The following is a 25520-nucleotide window of genomic DNA, read 5'->3' on the forward strand; positions in this document are numbered from 1 at the left end:
CCAACGTAAACTTATTTTTTGAGTTTACGTTTTTTCCTCAAATTTATAAACTGAGACAACAATTTATAAACTAAAAAAATTATCAAACAAATTTTTATGACAATTTTCAAAATTTTTGTAAATATAAACTGAAAATTGAAAAAGAAATGATTATCAAACAGGCGCTCTCTAACTTGGTTGGCTGCTAGGAGCTGTTTGTTGCATCTCTATGAAATGGTTATAGCTTATTTTGAGAGTGTTTGGGAAGTAAGTTATTTTAGTAAGCCCTCGTTTAGGAATAAGTTATTTTAATAATATTTTGATTTTGTATAAAAAAATATGTAAAAAATAGTGAGAGTAATATGACAATTTATAGTAATTTTTTAATTTTTTTTAGTTAAAACTGAAGGTTATCAAACAAAACCTAAATTAATTTAATTTTTGGTAATTTTAGTAGATTAAAATAGTTGGGTTTTGGATTGAGAATTGGAAGTAAAAAAAACTTATTTTAATTTAGGTCTATTTTAAAAAGTTAAAAAAATAAAAAAATAAAAATAAAAAAGTTAACTTATTGCAGTAGGCTAAAATAAGCCAAAGCCTATAGTTTAATTTAGGCCTATTTCAAGAAGTAAGAAAAAAGTTAAATTTTTGTTTTTTATTTTTTAATTTTTTTGAAAAAATATATAAAAAAATAAAGAGATAATATAATCTAAATAAGTCAATAAGTTAACTTTTTTTCTAATTGCTAAAGTAAGCCTTAATATGTGTTAGACTGTTTAATATAATTTTTGTTCATAGTTTATTAGATAAAAATAATTAAAATTAACTAAAAAAATTAATTATTTAAAACTAGTGAAAGAGTACTTTTAGTTTTTATTTTTTAATTATCGATTTTTAACTCTTAAAAAAAAACAAAAAAAAAAAAAAAAAAAAAACTACTCCACCAGGGTTACATGGCTTTGTTCCAAAACTCTAACCCAGAAGTTGGACTTCAACAGCTTCGTAATCCCCTAGTTTTATTCGAAAATAAAAATAAAGATAAAAATAAAAATAAAAATAAAAATAAATAAGTTATTAAGTTAATTAATAGCTTTTAATTTCATCATGTCCTTTGAAAATTTTAATTTCATAATAAAAGATTTTTTATTAATAAATTATTAAGTCAATTAATAGTTTTTAATGTCGTTGGAAATTTATTTTAATTAATAATTTATTAATTTTATTATTGTATAAGAGAGTAGTGAAAATTTTTCTTTTTTTAGTTAATTCTGCTAAATAAAAAATTCTTACAAATGAGTATTTGTAATTTTTGAAACTACAAAAACAATTTACATTTTTAAATAAATCTCAAAAGATATATTTATAATTTTACTCTAAAAGGAAAAACTTCCGCTTTGCAAGATTTGAGAATAACAAGCTTAAAAACGCTATGAGGACTCTCATAGTAAAATACAACATTAATAATAGAGAGAAGAAATTTCAAGACTCACACTATGTTTGGGAACCTAGGAGAAAAAAGAAAAGAAAAGATTACCTAAATAATAAGAGAAAAGAAAATAAAAGAAATTATTGTGATTTCTCTTCTTTTTGTTTGGATAAGGAAGAAATAAAAGAAAAGAAATGATTGTGATTTCTCTCATTCTTGTTTGGTTAGGTTTCATTAAGAGAAAAGAAAAGAAATTATTTTATGTTATATTACCAAAATAACCTTTTATATTTTCAATCATTTTATTTCTTTTATTTTTATAGGGACAAAATTGATATTATGAAAATAGTGATTTATTTTCTCTCTCAATCTCTCCACTTTTGGAAAGATTGAAAATGAAACTTATAAGAGAAATGTGTTTCTCTCCATTTCTCTCTATTTCTTCTTATTTCTCTCTACTTAGGTTATCCAAATAAATAAGAGAAATACATATCACTCAATTTCTTTTCTTCTCTCTCCAAATCAATCATTCTCTCTCCAAATCAATCAATCCAAACATATACGTATTCTGGTTTAAATCTGTGTTTCACGACTTGCTCTTTATAGAAAAGTGGAAGTTTTAGCAGCTAGATATTAATCATATAACCATTACTTGCTAAATTCCGATTAATCAAGTCTTTATGGATGACTAGTTAAATCTCTTTTACACTAGCTAGACAACCTCTCGGACAATCAAATTATATATAATCATCAATTGGGGATGCAGAGCTCAATAGAACCAAAACCATCTCAGAGCTAACGTCCTATCGTTAGGTCGGTTGTCCACTGCGAGTAATTTTTGTTGTTTGTTCTTGTGTTGCTTTGTTACAAATACACCTTTATAGATGTTAGTGACAATAAGTTAACTTTTACAAAATTAATTGAACATGTTATAGATTAAATTAAAGCAAAGTTCTAGAAAATAAAATAAAATAAAATAAAATGACATCTTAAGTACAAAAATAGGATTTCATAAAAGACGCAAGATCCTGAAAGTATAAACCAATTTTAAAAATCATCATCAAAATCAAATTAAATTTGTTTTTAACAAAAAATATAAATTGTAACTGAAAGAAAATTTCACCTTTTCTGGCCAAATAAATTTTAAAAAGTTAATTTAAGTTGTAATTTACCATTGTAACCAAAGACTAGTAGTCAACTTTTTCTAAACAAAAAAGTTACATAAATTCATAAAATGCTGTCGTACTGTGGCCAATAAAATAGTACAATCGATCACCAATATATATCGCTTGCAATATTCTCAATATTGTTTCACCATGAGCATTGCCTTCTCATCTTATAACTTCATAATTTTCAATAAAAATTTGTTCAACAAGAGTACAAATTTTAGTTGAGAATAAATTATTCAACATTGACAATTATAAATGCATAATTTCACAAATAACATTGACAATCATTATTGTTTATATGACACAAATCATACATGCAAGTCTATCTTGTGTTTCAAAGCCTATAGTAATTTGTGAAGGTCTTTCCCTCCAACTCTTTACTGAAGAACCTTTGCATGTAATCTGATATTGTAAATTGTCGAAAACGAGCTTTTCTCCGGCGACACTGGCTCAGGCAATGGTTCGTCCAATCTGTGTCTATTGCTCGAGTTGAAGAAAACTACAATCGAAACACGCAGCTCCTCATGGGGGTAACACTCAATGCTCCACACTTCCGTATTCATCATTGGACATGTTCCGCAAACGAGTTTTTTTTTTTTTTTTTTTTAAATAGAGAAAAATATAATAATAATATAATAATAATAACAAAACGATACAAATTGATAAATATAAAAATCAATAGGTAAGAAACCAACTGCTAGAAAAATAGAACTCCTGACAGTAGTTATGGATGTCAAATAAAACACACACACAAAACAAAAAAAAAGAAGCACCCCCAAAAACAAAAAGAAGAGAAAAAGCACAACCAAAAATATTAGGATCAGATTTTTAATCCATATAAGCAAATACAATTAAATTTTGTAGAGAAAAGGCATCTAACAGAAGAAAAGTACACCAAAAAATATTTCCAAAAATTCAAATATTTTCTTCAAGGAAGTTCAAATAAGAAAACCACAAATAAAAAAACGAAAACTATACCAGCCTTAATTGATATATTTATATCATTGCCAAGCCAACTAGCAAATGGTTAACACAACTTTACTCTCTATTAATACAAAACCTATTAGAACCATGAGTCCAAGAAAGGAAAAGGAAAACAAAAACTAAAGTGATGGCAATAACACCCCGAAAATAACAACAATCGATATACCTCATTACTCTCAAACATACATGCGGAAGCTGATTAATCTCAATTATTTAGGTGACCAACATTTCTAGAACTACCTTTCATTCATTGATTTCCTAAAAAAATAATACAAAAGACGTCGCATGCATTATGAATAATACATCCACCAATCCTAGATTATGAATCTAGAGCATGTGACAAATATATAGAAACAAAAGAAACAAAGATAAGTTCATGCCCTGACTACAAATTGTCAAGACATTGCTTGGTTACTACAAAGGTGGGTTGAAACCCAATACAAAAATAAAGCCTTAGGCTTATACAAAACGAATTTACAAAATAAAGCCCTTGGCAGAGGCATACTATTAGCACCTAAAAGTTGTTTCCACATAGGGTGACCTAATGCCCAGTGGATATAAATTTAATGATCTGTATGATGCATACGAAATGCTATTATAAAACATGCGCTTTCTCTTTTTCAAAACAATACTATGCCAAGTTTATATCACAGTTTATAAACCATTGCTTCCAAAACAAAAAACAGGGCAGTAAATACACACTCTAGGAATCTCTAGGTACGTGTCTGCAAGTAGACTATAAAAGTACTACCAAAGCTACTTTATTGGCAACTAACCGGAAGAATCGCATCCTAACCACACAAAATTCTGAACTTTCAACAATGACACAAAGGCCAACTTAATTAACCATAACCATATCCCTAACCAGATTCACTAAGATATTTCACTCAATTTTCTCAAAACGAGTGTAAAACATATGCAGTGGGTTTTCGTTAACGTAGTTCATATGCAATTTCTACAAGCAGCAATGCTATCTTCCACGATAACCAAAACAGATATCTCTATTCAAAAGATAAATTCCAAGTGATAGATATAAATTCCAAAATCTCCTCTTTTCCAACTCAAACAAGAATAATAACATTCTTTTAAGATTTCATCCATTTCCTATATTGTTTAAGCTAATAATCTCCAAATTTCCATAATTTCAAACATCTGTTTCTTTCAAAAAACCTCATTTAAAAGCAATTTTCGTAGTTTCCAATACTTTTCATCAACAAAATCATTCCAACAACATTTCAAAGGAAACCATCCCAAAACCCCTCTTTTATAAATCAATTTAAATTAAACCCAAATCAAATCCAAATCAAACCCAAATCCCTCAAAGTGCTACACTATTCAAGGAGCATATAATGAAGCTAAATATCATGTAAAACATTAAAGAATTCCCTACCTCAAACCAGAAAAGAGGAAGAAAGAAAGAACAATCCCAAACTGATGGAGACGAAACTATTTTTCCAAATCAAACCCATGCTTTTCACTCCGGTGAGGAGTGTGCAAAAAGGCTATACCCTCAAATTTATGCTTTCAGAACAAACTTATTAGGGTTTATAATTCATTTAAGCCATGTAAAGTTGGTAGGGTTTATAGTCAAACTGGGTTCCAAATCAAATTCTAAGAAGTTTGAACTCAAATTCAAATTGCAAAAGGCAGCTTTACCAATATCAGTTGATATTGGCAATAATTTGAGAAAGTTAAGTGAAGTTAAAAGTTTTTTGAAATATATGCATGTACTTATAATTAGAAGGAATTAAATTAGACCTAAGCCTAATCCCTCATTCCATTATATTTAAACTAAATCAAAGCACTATTCAATTAATTGGAACCAAGGGTAGTCTTTTTACCATTTTTTTTTCTATAAATATACGCTCATCCCCACTTGTTGAACACATACACACACACTACTCCAACGGCTGAGAGAGAAAAAAGAGAGAGAGAGTTTGGTGGTGGAGAGGAGAAATTGTGCAAATAACCAGCCAGCCACATTACCACCGTACCTTTTATTTTGCTCTTTCAAATACCATGTTCTTAGAGGTTTTAAACATTATTTTCAGATGTGTTCTAATTGTGTTCTTGTGTTTTCTCTTAATAGGTACAAATCTAGACAGCACTGGAGTATTTTTTAAATAACTAAAAATCTAGAAAAGCTATGCCACTTCTGAAAAATATTCTAAAAACTAGATAAAAATTATGGAAAGGCCAGGTTTAGGAAAAATCTAAAAATGTCTCTTTAATTGCAATATTTAAAGTGCACCAAATTTGAAATTTTTACTTTTGTTAATGAATTGATGTTCTTAACTTCATGCATGTGCTTATTATCACTTGTTCACGTCTTGATATGATATTTGCATATGTTATAGTTAATGAATTGATGTTCTTAACTTGTTCTAACTTAAAACTTAATTGGGGTGGTAACTGCGTTTCGATCAATTGAATAATGTTATGAGATAATGTTGTATTTGAATTGAATTGAATTGGTTGGCGGGACGTGTTCACTATTTGAAGCAAAGTATTGCGCAAGTGGTATTTCGAAACTCTTGACTGGATTGGTTATATTCGGACCCTAGGTGCTTGGTGTAAGGATGCAAGGAAGGAATGGGCAAGGCTCTTTTACCGTCTCTTTAGAGGTCCTCGGTTGGCGCTACACGCGGTACGTAACAGTAGAAGGCATTCGGGGTAAAGGCATTCGCGCTACACGGTACGTTACCGACCTTGTAACTCTCTAATTGTTTACTTGTTCATCATGTTTACTGGGCATTCCAAACTCATATGGAGCCGAAGACATTTGAAGCCATCTTAAACGAAGTTAGAAACCGTTTTGTTACACTAATTAAAATTTGTAACATTGTAATTATTATCTATCTCCGCGTTACTTATTATCTAAAGTGGTTATTGACTCCTCTGACCTTCGGTATATTAACCCTTGGATTTGAGGCGTCACAACTTATCATACATTAAAGAAAGGAAATCTGTTATTAGTCTCTTTTAAGTTAATATTAAATAATAGTGTTATAGTAATACATTAGTGTATAAGGAAAAAGATAACTAGAGCATATTAAATAATAGTGTTGAACTTAGGCCTCTGATACAAACGTCTGGTACCACGACCTCTCTGGGTCAACACCACATTGAACTTCTTGACCCGCAATTTATGACCTCAGGTGTAATCGAAGAGGTAAAAAAGTTTACGAGGAAGTGAATCCCACCCCCGATCAAAAGAGGGCCTATGATCCGATGCCAACTCAAGAGTCAGTATCGGGCCCTCAAGCATGCACTCGAGCTTGAGAAAGACGACCAAAAATTTATAGAATGGGCTACGGTTTTGGCACATTCCACAAGCTGAGAACTAGGGTTCCGCCCAGTCAGCGATCTCACCATGCTTTACATCGGGGCAAGCAATTAGCTCATCCCAGGACAACGACCCAGAAGACTGGTCCAGAAACAACCAAGCTTAGATTTGTAATCAGGAACCCCTAGAGGTCCTTGACTTTCTAAACTCCAAGAAAAGATGGATCCTATTATTCTGCCTATTCCCCCTTAACTATTGTCCTAATTCTTCCAAAATTTGGTTTCCAAAATGATTAGGGATTTTCAGTTCCTGCAATGGCCCATCCTCTATCTATGCAATGGTTGCTCGTTTTTGGGTAGTCATTGGCATCCACCATTATGTTCATAATTTGTCAATTAAATTGTGTTCTTCTTAAGAGTAATTTAATTAATCTTGGAAGTTAAAGTTCAATAGACAATGGATACACGAAATCACATGCCAAACCTGAGAGTAGAGGAGAATTGGCTCCGCTAGATTGAGAAAATGTTGGATACAATGGGAACGAGCCGACCGAATTGCACTAGCTGTATATGAATTGGATGATGAAGTTGATCACTGATGAAAAGTACTCACGACATTTCAACCTTAACTTGGGAGCAATTCAAGGAACTATTCCTGAATAAGTACTTCCCAAACACCATCAAGTAGGAACGGGGTTTTGGAGTTTCAAAGACTGTGTGTGACATATTGTGAGAGAATAACTTCAAATTATGAGAAAGTTTTACCGGGTAATGTATAATCCCTTTTTTCTTCCAATTGTGTTCTGATATGCTGCTTTATTATATTTATGTATTTATTATGATTATGACTTTATTTTATTTTAAAAAGATGTTACAAGGACTATGATTCCATGCTTTAACACCTTGGTCTACAGAGATCAATTTCCAATGACTATGATTTTATAAAATGCAAGCAGAAGAAGCTGATGTAGACTACCAAAATGGCCATACTGCCATAATATTTGAAAGTATAATTCTAATGGTGACAAAAGAATTCTTTACCCCATTCAAGTAGCAAGACTAGTTGTTTATTTCATTAATTTTTTTTTTATTTTATTTAAAAAGACCAACTTTTTTGTTTGATTTTTCATGTGGTTATGTACGTATTTAGGGATCATAAATGGCATTCGAGCTCTTCATTATCAAGGACTACCGTGACAACTTAATAAATGAGGTTACAGTGTCAAACAGCAATACCATTAAGCTAGTGAACTTTGACTGTAAGCAAGGTATAGATATATTAAACTTATAAAAATATGTTTTGAACTACTATCCTATATATCCACCCCATTTTCTAGATTTGCTACTTAAATATATATGTATCATGCATGCTATAATTGATTTCGAATAACAGATGAAGAAAGATCTTGAAAGTTTTTGGTATTGCAAGTTGTAGAAAGATATCCCACCAAAAATGATAGTAAGGATGAACCTGTTACTTTATCTCTTTTTTCAACTTGAAAATAAATTCCCTAATCCAAGTATAAATGGTGACACAACCTAATTTTTGCCTCCTCTTGTTCGAAACAAAAAAATACTAATTTTCATAATTTTTGTATTTTTTTATATTTATTTTGTAGAGCATATGCTTACTTCATGTACCACAATCCCTTGTTCGATGATGAAAATGATCGTTATAACATGATCCATAAGTTTTGGGATTATAACATGATTAATAAAGGTAATTTCTATACCATGATGACATTAAACGAGGACACTAGATACATGATCAATTGGTGAATGCGGGTACCAGCAGATTCTATATTTTACAAGTAAGGCGAAAACCAAAGATTGAAATTACAGCAGATACCGAGTTGTTTGATTTTTATCTTTTTTGACAGATTGTTTCCTGATGCCATCACGAAATTATATTTTGAGTTTGTCAATACTCAAACCATGTCTGAGTAAGCAAATAATCTTCACATTATTTAATTGTTAGTCCAAATAGGTTCACCGACTAATTGTTTGTGCTATTTCTTTCTTTGTGAAAGTATGAAATTGTCCCATTTTTCCGCACTCGGTTTCCTTCCTTCCCATAGGAAGAGTTTATGAAATTTTGCTTCACAGAACACAGAGATTGGGATAAGAAAGAAGGAAGTCGCTACTACTACTGTACACCTCCATGTTGTTACAAAATGTGCTAATTTTTAACATTATAATGTTCTTTCATCGGCAGATTTGAAATTGGTTCTTTGAAGAAATTGATAATCTCAAATCTACCGATAAAAGAACATTATAATGTAAAAGACACAAATTTTGTAAGAACATGGAGGTATGTAGTAGTAGTGACTTCTTTCTTTCTTACCCCCAAACTCTGTGTTTTGTGAAGCAATTTCATGAACTCCTCCTATAGGAGGGAAGGAAGCCCCGTCCGAAAAAATGGGACAATTTCATACCTTCACAAAGAAAGAAACGTCACAAACAATAAGTCAGTGAACATATTTTAGACTAACAACTAACAAACAAATAATTTAGCAATATTTGTTTACCCAGACACGATTGAGTATCGACAAGTTATCTTTTTGACGAACTTAAAATATAATTTCAGAATGAAATCAAGAAACAATTTATTCAAGTACCTTTCTATTGTTGATTCGTCAATTTCACTGTTCTGTACGTTATCAAATAAAATAAAGCAATCAAAAATAAAAATTAATAACTACTATCAATTTAAAGAGTACAAATTTATTTTTCTAAAATGAGAATAGGCGTCTCTCAAAAAAGATAAAACATTAATAGCCTATTGGTATCAATCTTTAGTTTTCTCCTTATTCGTAAACTTGTAAAATATAAAATATGGCGGTACCCTCATCCACCAAATGATCATGTATATGGTGTCATCGTGTCATCATAGTACAAAAATTATCCCTATTACCATGCTATAATCTCATAACTCATGGCTTATTTTATAACGATCATTCCCATCATCGAACAAGGAATTGTGGTACATGAAGTAAGCATATGTTCTACAAAATAAATATAAAAAAATACAAAAATCGACAGAATCAGTATTTTTTGCTTTGAGCAAAAGAGGGCAAAAATTATGTTTAAAAAAAATTTAGTACCTTATGCCACCATTTATACTTAGATCAGATAATTCATTTTCAAGCTGAAGAAAGAGAGATAAAACAACATGTTCATCTCATTACCATTTTTAGTGGGATACATTTCTACAACTTGCAATACCAAAAACTGGAACTCATCAAAATCTTTCTTCATCCCTTATTCAAAATAACCTATAGCATGCATGACACATGTATATTTAAACAGCAAATCTAGAAGATGAAGTAAATATATAGGATACTAGTTCGAAACATATTTTATAAGTTTATATGCACCTTGCTTATTATAGTTAAAGTTCACTAGTTTAATGGTACCGTTATCTGACATTATAACACCGTTTATTAAGTTGTCATGGTATAGTCTTTGGTAATGGAAAGCTCGAATACCATTTATGATCCCTGGAATTATATAAATACGTACATAATCACATGAAAAATCAAGCAAAAAAGTCGATTTTTTTTAAATAAAATAAAAAAAGAAATTAATGAAAGAAACAAGGAAAAATTATTTATAAGTCCTATTAGGGAGACTTATGCTACATATGGTCCTACTAAAAAACTTATGTTCCCATAAATCCTGTGTGAAGTTTGTTGACACAATTACCCTCAATATTAGTTGTTAATATCATAAATAATGGTAAAATCATATATAGGAAATTGAATGTTACCATAGATTAAGTTTGCGAAGCATAACGTGACACCTACATAAACATAACGTAACGTGACCATATCAGATGGTACATTACATAAACGTAACGTAACGTGACACGTTACGTTTTGCAAACTCACTAGGTTTTCGATTTTTTAAATTAAATGTGAAAATGTTGAAAATGTTACTTGTTCATGTATTTTGAAATTCACATTCATATAGATATGATCTATGGTAACATTCAATTTCCTATATATTGTTTTGCCATTATAGTGTATAATAGTATATTAATACCATTTATTTACAACTCATAGGATCTTGTGGAATACATTCCTATCTAAATAAGACTTGAAACTCTATAAGAAATTACACAGGACTTGACATAGCATAAGTGTCCGAAATAGGACTTATAAATGTTCAATTGCATGTTCAACCAATCGTAAAAGCTTAGGTTGAATCTTTTAAATATTATGGCAGTATAGTCGTTTCAGTAGTCTACACCCAAGTCCAAAACATTGGCTATATTGGGATTGCGCACCAAATTGGAGAATTCTCTAAACTAACTTAGCTTCTACTTGTATTTATAAAATTATATAGTCACTAGAAATTGATCTTCGTTTGTCAAGTTAGACCAAGTTGTGAAAGCATGGAATGTCCGGTAGTCAACTCTCCCCGCAAGAAGATATCTATTGGTTAAACTCTTTGCAACATCTTTTTTAAATAAATAAAATAAAATAAAATAAAATCATAATCATAATCATAATCATAATCATAATCATAATCATAATCATAATCAATAAAGGTGTAACCATAACACAATTGGAAGAAAAAATGAAATTATACATTACCCGATAAAAAAACTCTCATAATTTGAAGGTTATTCTCTCGCAATCTCTTGTTAAATTTCTTTCTCTGCTGTGTACTAGTGGCATTTCAACGAGAACAACACGAGAGGCTTCAACACTTCATACTTCTTTTTTCTACAATAGTCTTCGAGAAATTTACTATAACATCCCAAAATTTACAATTAATTTTATATTATCAACCCATTATTTAAGTGCGAAAACTGTAAAAACATAAAATACAACAATCTCATAAATAGGAATAATTCTCTTTTTCTCATTGGATATCTTATTTGGAAGTTACAAAATACATTCATTGTTTTTACACAAACCATGACACGTAAATCAACTAAGAGAATTAAAGTAAACAAATAAATTATCCTACGGGCTCGCATCTTTCAAGGTTAAGAACCCTGATACAAAAAAGGGGTGGACCTCTATCCCATACATAAAGGCCCCGGTTGTTTGGGGTTATATAAAGGCCCCGGTTGTTTGGGGTTATAGGGAGGGGATTGGGATTATTGATACTGAGGTGAGACTACTATATGGGTGTTTGTTTTGAGAGATGAGGACTCCTAATCCCTTGGTATTAGTAAAGGCCTTAGAAGGGGGATTGGGAAGGAGGAGGTAGAGATGGTATTAGAAAAATAGTGAGGGGATTAGAAATTTTTTTATTTATTTTTATTTTTTATATATTGGGAATTTTTTTAAAAATATTTATGTTTAATTTTTTATATTTTTTTGTATAAAAATAATTTAACAATTCCTACACTAACTATCATCAAAACAAACACAATTTTACTTAATCCCTCACTATCAATCCCCTCCATTCTACCTCTAAAAACAAACGGGGTCAAAAGTTTAAAGTTCAAAAGTTGAAAACAAACAATACAAAAACGAGATTGGTGTTCCAAAAAGATCTCCAAGATCATTCAACGAGGGGTAAGCATATCATTGTAATTTGAAATGAGGCCCAGTAGAGATAAATTTAACAAGGTATATATGCCTTAATATGATTATAATCATGCTATGCAAATGATATGCCCTACCAAAATATAGTTTCTTTCCAAGAATCATGCCATGCATTTTTCAGAATTCATAAGCCAATCAAATGAGCTTTCATTTCAACAAAATATAGGACAGTAAATACGACTCCGGGCGAAAGACATTGTCAAGTGGGGAGTTTGGCTGGGGCGGCACATCTCTTAGAGCACTACAAATACCATTTTACTGGCTCTTAACTGGAAGGAAATTGGAACAAGCCAACTTAATTCTCAAACAACTACAACCCTTAACCGGATTTATCAAGGTATTTACCCCATTTCAACATATCCATCAGTTTCAAAATAATAGCACAATGTCAATGTAAAGCCATGAGAGTGCAATGGATGGATGCATGAATTCACAAAGTTCTCCAATTTTTCCTAATTTCATAATCATTTTACAACTAAGAAGCATGGACACGAACATGGACACGCCGACACGTCTATTTTCAAAAAATGCAGGACACGACACGTGGGGGACAAGCATAAAATATATAATTTTATATACTTATTATATGTTATATATATAAATATATCATTCAAAGATAACGAAAAATGCAATATGACACCAATTCCTATAAATTTATATGATTTTTGTTTTATTATTATATCTTAAATTATTTTGTTCAAACTTACAATTAATTTCACCTGTGTCTAATCAATAGGCACGTGTGCTTAAGCGATAGACGTGTGTCCACCAAGTGTCCCCAAAGAGTGTCCAAGTCTTTAAAAAAAAATTACTAAATAGGACATATTTTGAAGAGTGTCAGCGTCCGACAAGGATACATCACCTTCTTAGAAGTGTCCGTGCTTATTAGTTCTACAATAATCAATGTTATCCTCCACTGATAGCCAAAAACAATTATCTCTAACAGAATATTTCAATTACAACAATATAATTTAGAGTATAATTTTTCAACACCACCACAGTATAATATACTCAATATATCCAAATCATCAAATTTCAATATTTCTCAGCATTTCCAATATTTTAATATTTTCAAAATTTTCAATGCATCAACATTTCGCAATTTCAACAATGATCTCCCATTTCCAATAATGTTCTACATTTTCCCCAAATATAGGGTTTCCTCAATTTAAATTCCATCTTCACAAATTCAAGGTTCCACAAATTCAAACACCAATTCAAAAATTTAGAGTTAATCCTCATTAATGCATAATTTCTCAAAAAAATAATCATGTTAAAGGAAGCACTAATTTCTCAAATCATAATAACTAATAAAATACCACATAATCATGTTAAAACATATATATATATGATGTTAAGAAAATTCCTATCTCAGATTAGTAGCTAAAGGAAGCAAAAGTCCCGAAAATTGACTTTGCCGGATTCACAATATTTTCGGATCGAAATGACGCTCTCGAGCTCTACAATTTGACCTTAAGAACTATGCTGTCTCGTGTTTTAATTTTTTTATAGTAATATCTATATCTATTTATCTATATAATTAGAAGTGCTAAATTATAAGATTTTGTAATACAAATTATAAAATGATATAATTCTTTTCTCAACATAATATATTTCGTTGATGCTACACACTTACAAATATTTATAACTCTCTCTTGATAGTAAAATAAATAATAATAATAACAACAATAATAACGAGAACAATAGATGTGATGCAGTGCTTATCGAAATAATAGTAACAATCTTAAGATCCGTTGATTCACACAAGAATACCGGAAATAAGACTCCTCTTTAGACCCGTTGATTCCCCAAGAATACCGAGTTTAAAGGCTCAACCAAAATTGATTCACACAGAATTAACCAAAGTTGGAACAAAGAGTAATAAAACTCAAAATATATTAATCAAAAAACTCTCTCTAGAGCCCTAAGGCTTACATCCAATATTTATAAGCAAATTATAGACCTAACTAAGAAACAACCAGATTTGGAAGGGAAAAACAACGACCAAAAATAGAAGAAAATATAAGGCAATTTCCTAAACTGCTACTCTGTTCCGAATCTATACTACTATGGTGGACATAAGCAATAAAATAATAAAATAAAAATACTTATTTTCTAAAATTCAATCTGCATCAAGATGATTACAAACGAGTTGCGATTGAATGGACTCAAGGTGGTCCCCACCTAAGAATCACGGACGCAGATACGAATGCGAACATGGACATGGCAATTTCAAAAAAATGAGAACAAGGACACAGCGGGAACAAGTGAGTAAAATATGTTTTCATATATTTTTATTTGCTATCTAGATTAATATTACATTTACAGACAATCAATATTAACAAAAATTAACTCTAATTCTATTTATTTAAAAAAAAAACTTTTAAATTAATACTTACAATTTATATCTTTTTATAGATGATCCAAGAATTTCAATCCAAGAAAAAAATAATAAACATACAACATACAACATCCAACATCCAACATTCATCAAAAGCATTAAAGAAAATGGGGGAAAAGACAAGTTAGAATGTCAGAATGTCCCTAGTGTCCCAAAAGTGACCCTAGCGTGTCCCTTAAAAATAAATTAATTAAATAAGGGGATGCGTGTCCCCACCATGTCCGTGTATCCGACACAGATACGACACGTGTTTTGAAGTGTCAATGCTTTATAGGTCCCCGGCATTCACACAATTAAATATAAACTTTAACATATTTAAATAGAAAATATTAATAGAATTTTTAACTATATATAATTGGATAAACTTTAACATAGAATACAATAAAACTAAAGAACTTAAAGGAATGACAAGTAAATTATTTTATCATAAATATAATTTTTGTAATTTTATCTCTTTGTTTAGCTTTACCAGTTAAATAATGAGATATATTTCTTATTGATAACTTAAAATATACAATTAATGACATAGCGAATGCTGGGGGTGCTCGTGGTTTAGGTTGGGTTGGGTGACATTCCATCCGCCGTCCGCCCAAAAGTAGGCGGATTGAAAAAAATTAATCCGCATCCGTCTGCTTAGTTGGCGGATGTGGATTGGTGCGATCGGGTTGGTTGTGGTTTAGACTTGACAAAATTTCAAAATTTTTTAAACTTATATTTCACTTCTTTTTAGGCCTTATTTAGGCCCAAAATTTGTTATATTTGTTAGTCTTTTTGTAGTTTTTCTATCTAGTATGCCTGTATATTTATGTTAAAAGTAAAATATAAAAAACAAATTGAATCAAATTAAACTAAAAAGGGTTGCCTTACTACACATAGGTGAATCTAGATTTATCATTAATACTAGATTAAGTGTATTAAGGCCTCGTTCAGGAACATGCTATTTTAGTAACATTTTGGTTTTTTTGATTAAAATATGCATTAAAAGAATTAGTATGTTTATGACGACTTTTTGATTTTTTACAAAAAAATGTGAAAAAATAAAAAGAAAAGAGAATTTTTGACTTTTTTTTATATAGTTTGTTGGATTTTTAACTTTTTTAATAATTTTTTAACTTTACCGTAAAGATAAACTATAATCAAAGGGGCTGAATGTAAAGCATGTCATAGTAAGTACCAACTAACTAATACAAACCATTACCTGCACAGAATATACAGACCATTCCCAATAAATCATCTCATCGAACAAAAACCCTAACCAGAAAATCCAAGATCGAAATTAACAACAATAATCTGACGATCAGATTTACAAAATAAACAAATATAAGCATGAATGAAGCATCAAGATGCAGAACAAGTAGGAAAGAAAAACACAAACTCGCATTTTAGGGATCTGAACAAATCCAAAGCAGATGAACAAAAAACAGACAGGATTAAATAAGAATAAAATAATCTGTATGGATACGGAAAAAGAAGTAGCAGATCTGGCGATAAAAGATGACGACGAAAATGAAGATGAAGATGTTATGTATATACCTTTGCATAGCTCTATGATTGAAGAAAGCAAATCGAATCGATCCATCGGCCAAGATAAGGATGAGATGTACACACAGCGAGCGAGAGCGACGGAGAAAGTATAAAGAAAGACACACAGGCTTTCAGGCTTGAGTATTGGTCTGTTGTACCTATCTGAGCTTCAGGCTTTCAGGCTTTTCCTATCTGTCTCTGCTGTACCTATCTGAGCTGGATTTTTCTATGATACATGAAGGTGATTTTTAGAGCATCTCCCATGGTTTGCCATTGGAGCTGCAGGCTGTGTTGAAAAATGATGCTCCAGTGGTTGAATATGGCAGCTGCCAAATTTGAGAAATGATGCTCCGAAACCCCCAAACTCTACCCCCATTCGGTCTCCAATTCGAATATACAGAGAAGAGAGTCCGAAAAGAGTGAGAGACAGGAGTCTCTTCGATCGTTTATCTCCTGATGAATCGGCGATCGTCGATCTGGTGGTGATCTCACTCGCTCCCTCTCCTTCCTTCAATCGCTCCCTCTCTCTCATCCCCAAACGCCTCTCTGAAACCCCCAAACTCTACCCCCATTCGGTCTCCAATTCGAAGCTAGAGAGAAGAGAAATAGGGTTTGTAAGAGATATATAGAGGAGAGATACAGTGATGGGGTAAATCCGAATGAGGAAAAGGAAATGAGAGAGGTAGTGTAGAGATAGACAGATAAGGTTTGATCTCAGCCGTTGGATCTATATCATCCAACGGTAAAGGTACTCTCTTGGAATGTGTAACATGAGCCAACGGGTCTATTTCAATCTGGAAGGTACTCTATTGGACGGTGGTGATTTATCTTACCTAAAATAAAATCAAAAAAAAAAATTTTAACTATAAATTAACGTTCATATTTTTTTCAAACGGTCATATTTTACATTTTTATAAATAAAAACCTCAATCTCAATTTTATTTACAGCACATATTTTAAATTTTATATTTCTTTTTTCCTCTCTTCATCTCAATTACATTTGATAGCAAACTTTCAAAATTACTTTTGAATTTTCTTTTTTAAATTTTTTTGGCCAATTACTATGGAAGGTCCATCAAAAACAAAAAGACGAAAATCATTCACTATTCAAGAAGATGTGACAATTTGTAGAGCTTGGTGTTACGTTACTGAAGACCCAATTGTTGGAAATTCGCAATCGCATGCTCATTTTTTGGAAAGAATTTTTGAAAATTATTGCTCGCTGCAGAATGATCACTAAAGAACGCAAGTGTCTATATCATCTCGATAGGGTGTAATCATGAAATGTTGCACCAAATTTCGTGGGTGTCTAGCATAAGTCGAAAATCTACATCCAAGTGGGGCATCACAAGTTGATATGGTAAGATTTCATTTTCATTTATTATATTAGTTTTTTTAATTTTGTCTCACATAAAAATTAATTAATTAATTAATTTAATATTTTATTAATATAGATGTTTCAAGCAAAACTGTTATACCATAAAGATGAAAACAAATATTTTGTTTTTGAATATTGTTTGCCAATCTTGCAAAATAATATCAAGTGGCAAGATGTAACTCATATGAATACGTGAAGTCAAGGATACATACACTATTTTTTTTTTCAATTTTTCAATTTTTTTATTTGTCTAGTATGGAATAATATAAATATATAATTTTTTTTACAGACAGTTAAAAAAAGGTCACAAAAGATAAAAATAAACAAAAATAAAATCACAAAAAAATCTATATCCAAACAATACCTACAAATTTAGAGGGAAAGTTAGTTGAGATTTGTCAAAATAGCAAATGACTATTGGAGCACCATTGCTATAATTTGGCAAAATAGCACTATTTATTACCAAATTATAGCAATAGCAATGACATTATAACAATAACCATTAGAGATGCTCTTATGTACCACACATAAATAAATTTGGACCATTAGATCTAAAAGTAAAATAAATCTAGCTATTGATTGGTAATAATTAAAATCAGGTTAAGAAATCTATATAGTTTCATAAAAAATAAGATTGTTTTCAATGGTTTTGAAACCAAAAAGTGGTTTTCAACTTACCATAATAACTAAGCCATTGTTTGGGAAGTGGGTTTGGGTGAGTTTGGGACTAAAATAGCCACAAAAAATAAAATAAACATTTTAACCCAAATAAGACAAAATATCACATCTAATTCATAATCATTATATTCTTTCTGTCATAAAAAATCCAAAAGTCCTTCCCAAATTAGGCTTTTTAGCCCCAGGCAAAAATAGCCAAAAAAATTAAAAAGTTAACTCACTTCCCAAACCAAACCTAAGTACACTTATTATTTAATATGATTATACTTACTATTTTTAATAACTATACTTACTATTCAATTATTAATAAAATACATTTAACTTGCTATTCAGGTAACAGGTAAACTTAAAAAATTAAGTTATAATAAATTTTTAAAACCTCCAAAATAAATATAAAATTAAAAAAATAGAATTTAAGAAAAAAATATAAAAAATAAATGTGAATTTTATACATTTTATTATAATTTATGAAATTTTATTATAATTTATGACATTTTATGAAATATAATTTTTTTTATTTATTTATCTACTTAATGGAGAAAAGAGTTTACATGTAATTTTCAATGAAGAAAATAAATAATCTACTTAAATGAAATTAATGAAGAAAAGAGTGTACATGTAATTTTCAATGAAATTCCAAAAGCATTTTCGTTGTGATTTTTGACTAGCCCGTTTAAAACAAAAGATTAACAAAATTAGTCACCATGTGTGGTTTAAATTTGTTGCATTATATGTTTATTTGTTATTGGCGTTGTTGGTTTTCCGTGTTATATTTATTTTATTTTCTCTGTGACTACATGACACAAGGATAGTACCAATTTTTATGTATTTTTCTGTACATATTAGTTTTGTACATTTAGCTTTTATGTATTTTTCTGTACATATTAGTTTTGTACATTTAGCTAAGGATGTAATAATGGCCCAGGCCGGCCCAATCGGCCTTCGTCGGCTCATTTTTTTTTAGCGGGCCGGTCTGGCCCATGGGCCACAAGGTAGGGCCCAGACCCAAGCCCACTCATAATAAGGGCCTGGGCTCGGGCCTTATGTCGCGAGCCGGGTTTAATCGGGCTTTTTTTAATATTAGAAATAAAAAATTAAAAAACAAAAATTATATTAGAGTATTTTAGTTACGATTAATGAAATGTTTGTTTGGTTATGTAATGTTTCATGGTGATATTTAAATTTAATTATGTATGACTTATGTTTTTTTAATTATTAACTTATAACTAAAAAAGTATGCAATTATGTAATTTTTTTTCTTTCGAAATTAATAATTTTATATATATGAAATTAAAACTTTCAATATTACAATATTAAATTATTTATATAACATTTATTGAATGAATAATTTTTATTTCAAAATGAAATAAAATATTACAAAAATTGATATTATTAAATAAATTAGGTGTAAATTACTGATGATGGTATAACAATTGCATCACCATAGATCAAGTACATCCCAACTAGGTTGGCACGTATTAGCCTACCAATCATTTGCATTATACTCCACCTCAATAATCTAATACAAAAAAAAAAAAACCAAGAAAAAAACGAAATGAAATGAAATAGTAAAAAATAAATTGTTGAAAAATCATCGGAGGAGACAGACATTTCAGCCGCGTTGCCCGATGATATGTCATCCAAATCATATTGAATTCGCTCATTTTCACTAAAATTTTGTCTTATTGTAAGCGCATGCATATGATCTCTGGATATCATCAATGCCTCAACCATTTCGGATGAAAGCCTGTTCCTGTAGTCACTCAGCACCCGTCCGCCTGCACTAAAAGCTGTTTCCGAAGCAACTGTAGAAATAGGAACGGTTAGTATATCACGGGCCATCTGTTCTAAAATGTCAAAATTGTAACGCCCTCAAAATAATACATAAAACCCATCATTTTAGACATGCATTGATATAAAAGAAACCAGCCATTTCTGTTCATCAGAATAATTCTTACAACTGTATTACATGTTAACAACAAAAACAAATGCCCTACGGGCTTACAGCTTTTCAAGTTAACACTTGGTTACAAAAAGGAGTACTAGCTCAATACACATAAAACCCTTGGCTTGAATTTACATGTAATACACCAAAAGAAAATAAACAAAACAATCCGCCTGCCTCTAGCCTCCCAAGCTATGTCCTTGGAGGTGGCATGCTACCTGTACCTGAAAATGATGTCCCATAAAGGGTGAGCCACAGCCCAGTAGAGATATGCTAAACACAGTATGAGCAATGACTAAGACATTAGCAATGGATAAATGTTCAATTTCCATAAACCGATTCATAACCCATTTCCATTCCATTCCACCTTCCATTTCTTATCAATTACACAATTTACATCAACGGCTCAGACCCTGGCCAACCGCTTATATGAGACAATGGCTCATATTAAACATTTCCCATTTTACAATAGATAAACACACTAGTTATATCAATATCTCGACAGACAAGCATACAAGCTATATCCACATTTCAACAGATATGCATATTAGCTATATCAACACTTCCAATGACAAGCATATGAGCTGTTTCAACACTTCCAAAGATAAGCCTATGAGTTATATCAACACATTATCTGACAAGCATATGAGCTGTATCAGTGGAGTCTATCCCCTATCTCCTCCCAAACAACATCCGGTTTAGAGGTCCATCCCCTATCTTCCCCTAAACCGTGGAGTACATCCCCTATCTCCTCCCACACACACAATGTATATACACATAGGTCATATGCACCATCAATCAATACACAACGTTAATGTATTCTATCAACCGTCATACTCTATGACATATCCAATTGATTAGTTTTAGTTTGCCTAATCATCATGCATTGTCTACAACAATCAAAACTACCCTCCACCGGTAGCCCAAGCAATTATTTCTAAACAGATAATAAAAGTTCCAACAGATAAAATATCAATGTTTTCAAAAGTGAGCGATTTATAAATCCAACTCGATCATTTCACAACTTAATGAGCCAATTTCATTATTTCCAACTCAATTCCTTAAGTCCACAATTTTTTCCAAATTAATTATACCAATTAATTTATTCAACAAATTAGGGTTTTCTACCCCATTTTCCAATATCGACCCAATGGCCTATATATCAACAACCAACAACAAAGTCATTATTTTGAAACCCAAAATACATATTTAAGAATCAAAATAAGAAACTCTCGTTTATACCCTTTTGAAACCCTAAGTACCAAAATCAACCAACTTCAACACCTTATCAAAACTACCAATAATCTATGTCGAAGACCATAATAGTGAGTAGGAATCCCTACCTCAACTTCAGAGCTCAAGGAAAGAAGATGTCGAAACTCAACGTGCTCCAAAACTCGAAATTTTCGGATCAAAGTAAAGCCCTCGACGATCAACCCAATTTTCGCAAAGACCAAAGGTGAGGAAAACACCCTAGCTAGATCAACACTTAGAGAGAAGTTATGGTTTTAGAGAAAGGAGCTCTCAAATGGCTTTTTAGAAAGTAAGTGAGAGAGAGTATAAAAAGTTATTTTAAAATGCCCAGCTGCTAACTGATATACGACATTCCCACTCGAGCGGAGAACACAACGCTCGAGCGTCAAGAACAAAAATCTGGACACGCTCGAGCGCAAGAAGGCCCGCTCGAGCGCCAAGACACAAGAATAAAGCATATCCGCTCGAGCGCGAAAACCAGTCCACTCGAGCGTAGATTTCCCTCTCCCAGAACTTACACCAAAAAGGTACTACCCGCTCGAGCGCCAACAAACCGCTCGAGCGCTACCGCTCGAGCGTAAAGAAACCCGCTCGAGCGTAAAAATCACACTTGCAGAAGTTTTGCAGGGACGCGAAATACTGGGGGTGTGCAATCCCCGCTCGAGCGCAAGAAAACCCGCTCGAGCGGACTGCCTAAAAACTGGGCAACAAGGAATTGAAACCAAGGCCTAACCAACCTGTAACAACCCTGCCCAAAACATCCTAAAACTCAATCAAGCGGAATTAAAGGATGACAACAAGATAGATACAACTACCAACTTCACGGAACCGAGTCCGGAATACAACAGAACAGTAAAGGGACAACCGGGATCGCTATAACCTCCTCCCCTTAAAGAATTTCGTCCCCGAAATTAAACACAAGTTTTTCAAAAACAGGTTTTCTCCATTCTCAACAATATTACAACATAATATTAAACGACCCAACCCATTACCGGTCAATCCCATCTCTTTTCAAGAGGCAAAACACATTATTCATAGCAACCTGCATTATTAACATGCAGTCTTTTGAAATCTACCAATTTCAACATGTTTCTCACAATTTCTCAACACATGCAACATTTATATCATGCTTGCATTTCCACAATATACTTAACATACGCAATGTTAAAACAAACTTCCATTAACCCAAACATTCACAATGTTTCACAACTTAAGACATATACAATGCTCTTAAAGTTCAACAATATTACAAAATTTCATTACAAAATTACTCATCAATAAACATGTCCGGATACTTTTCACGGACTTCCAACTCACGTTCCCAAGTGGCTTCCTCCACTCCGTGATGTTTCCACAAAACCTTTACCAAGGGAATGGTCTTGCCTCGCAAGACTTGATCCCGCCTATCCAAGACCCGAACCGGTCTCTCCTCATATGAGGCATCCTCATCTACCTCCAAGTCGGTCCAATCTAACACATGGGACGGATCCGACTCATATTTCCGAAGCATACTAACATGAAAGACGTCATGAACCCCGGACAACTGCGGTGGCAAAGCCAAACGATAAGCAACTTCTCCAATCCTCTCGAGGATCTCAAAGGGACCAATAAACCGAGGGGATAACTTCTCACTCTTCCCGAACCTCATCAAACCTCGCCTAGGTGATATTTTCAAGAAAACATGATCACCTACCTCAAACGCCAAAGGCCTCCTCCGACGGTCGGCATAACTCTTTTGGCGACTCTGGGCTATAACAAGCCTCTTACGGATAAGCTCAACTTTCTCCGTCGTCTCCCTAACCAACTCCGAACCCAACAAAGGTACATCACCCACCTCGGCCCAACACACTGGAGACCTACACGGTCGGCCATACAAGACCTCAAACAGTGCCATACCGATGCTAGATTGAAAACTGTTGTTGTAGGCAAACTCCACCAAGGGCAAGTGCCTCTCCCACGTCCCATTAAAGTCAAGGACACAACCCCGAAGCATGTCCTCAAGGATCTGAATAGTACGCTCGGACTTCCCGTCAGTCTGAGGATGATAAGCCGTACTAAAAGTCAACTTAGTACCCAAGGCACTCTGCAAACTCTGCCACAACCTAGCAGTAAAACGAGGATCTCTATCTGAGACGATCGTCACTGGGACCCCGTGCAATCTCACTATGTCCCGAATATACAAGTCGGCGAGATGATCTACCGAATCTCTCACGCGCATAAGAATGAAATGCGCCGACTTAGTCAACCGGTCTACAACCACCCAAATGGCATCACTACCTCGCTGAGTCCTCGGAAGACCTACAACGAAGTCCATAGTGACATGCTCCCACTTCCACTCGGCAATAGGCAAGGGTTGCAACAAACCCGCTGGCCTCTGATGCTCGGGCTTCACTTGCTGGCAAGTAAGGCACTTCGATACGAAAACAGCCACATATCTCTTTATGCCCCGCCACCAAAACTGGCGACCCAAATCCCGATACATCTTAGTGCCTCCCGGATACACCGCAAGGCGTGAATGGTGAAACTCTCGGAGTACTTCCTCTCGGCAAGACTCCGGTACAAACAAATGGTCTCGGTATCTCACGCTCTGGTTGGGATACACCGTCAAACCCTTCTCAACTTTTCCACTAGAGATCTTCTCTCAGAAGGACTCTATCTCAAGGTCACCTTTCTGTGCCTCTAACACTCTAGTCACAAGTGTGGGCTGCGCAACAACAGAAAACAAGGCCGCAGCCTCAACGGATTCGCCCAGAAGCAAATCAAACTCGCCAAGCGCACCCAACATCTCCCATTCCCGGATGGCTATACAAGCTACATCACTAATGGATTTCCTACTAAGGGTATCGGCCACAACATTGGCCTTTCCCGGGTGATAGTGCAACTCAAAATCATAGTCCTCCATGAACTCTATCCATCTCTTCTGCCTCAAATTCAAGTCTCTCTGTGTAAACAGATACTTCAAACTCTTGTGGTCCGAGAACACCTCGAACCTCTCACCATAAAGGTAGTGTCTCCAAATCTTCAAGGCAAAGATCACTGCTGCTAACTCTAGGTCGTGTGTAGGGTAGTTATTCTCGTGTATTTTCAACTGACGTGAGCCATAAGTTACCACTTTCCCCTCTTGCATCAACACACAACCCAAACCCTCTCGTGAGGCATCACAATAAACCGCGTAACCTAACCCTCTCCCCGGAATAATCAAAACTGCAGTGGTGGTCAATCTAACCTTCAACTCTTGGAACGAACTTTCACAAGTCTCACTCCATACAAACTTGACCCCTTTCCGCGTCAATCTAGTCAACGGCGAAGCTAGCCTGGAGAAATCTTTCACAAATCGACGGTAATACCCATCTAATCAAAGAAAACTGCGGATCTCAAACACACTCTTAGGCTGTGCCCAATCTTGCACTGCCTCAACCTTGGATGTATCTACAGACACCCCTTCCCCGGATACCACATGGCCTAAGAATTTGACTTCCCCTAGCCAGAACTCACACTTCCCAAACTTGGCATACAGCCTATGGGCTCTAAGTAACTCAAGCACCACTCTCAAGTGTTCCTCGTGCTCCTCCTCAGAAGGCGAATAGATAAGAATGTCGTCCACGAAAACGACTACAAAACGGTCTAAGAATTCCCAGAAGATCCGGTTCATCAAATCCATAAAGACTGCCGGTGCATTGGTAAGCCCGAATGGCATCACCAGAAACTCATAATGGCCATACCGCGTACGGAATGCCGTCTTAGGAATATCCTCTTCTCTGACCCTCAACTGGTGGTAACCCGATCTCAAGTCCATCTTAGAGAAACAACGGGAACCCTTCAACTGGTCAAACAGATCATCTATACGGGGCATAGGGTACTTATTCTTGACCGTAGCCCGATTCAACTTCCGATAGTCTATACACAATCTCAAGGCACCATCTTTCTTTTTAG

The 25520-nt window shown here is 33.2% G+C and overlaps 1 long non-coding RNA gene across 2 annotated transcripts; it reads right to left on the bottom strand.

Annotated features, from left to right (window-relative positions):
- Window positions 1-2728: 2728 nt before the first annotated feature.
- On the bottom strand, window positions 2729-17030 carry LOC114303628 (uncharacterized). Of its 2 annotated transcripts, XR_003643805.2 has the most exons (3): window positions 16342-17000; window positions 16007-16059; window positions 2729-11597 (listed from the first exon to the last, which is right to left on the bottom strand). It is a non-coding gene; the product is annotated as an uncharacterized LOC114303628 (long non-coding RNA). The 2 variants fall into 2 exon arrangements; XR_003643804.2 differs by lacking the exon at window positions 16007-16059 and having other exon boundaries at window positions 16342-17030.
- Window positions 17031-25520: the final 8490 nt, after the last annotated feature.

Source organism: Camellia sinensis, chromosome 11, assembly GCF_055761805.1.
Source record: "Camellia sinensis isolate YWXY chromosome 11, ASM5576180v1, whole genome shotgun sequence".
In the NCBI taxonomy this organism is placed as follows: domain Eukaryota; kingdom Viridiplantae; phylum Streptophyta; class Magnoliopsida; order Ericales; family Theaceae; genus Camellia; species Camellia sinensis.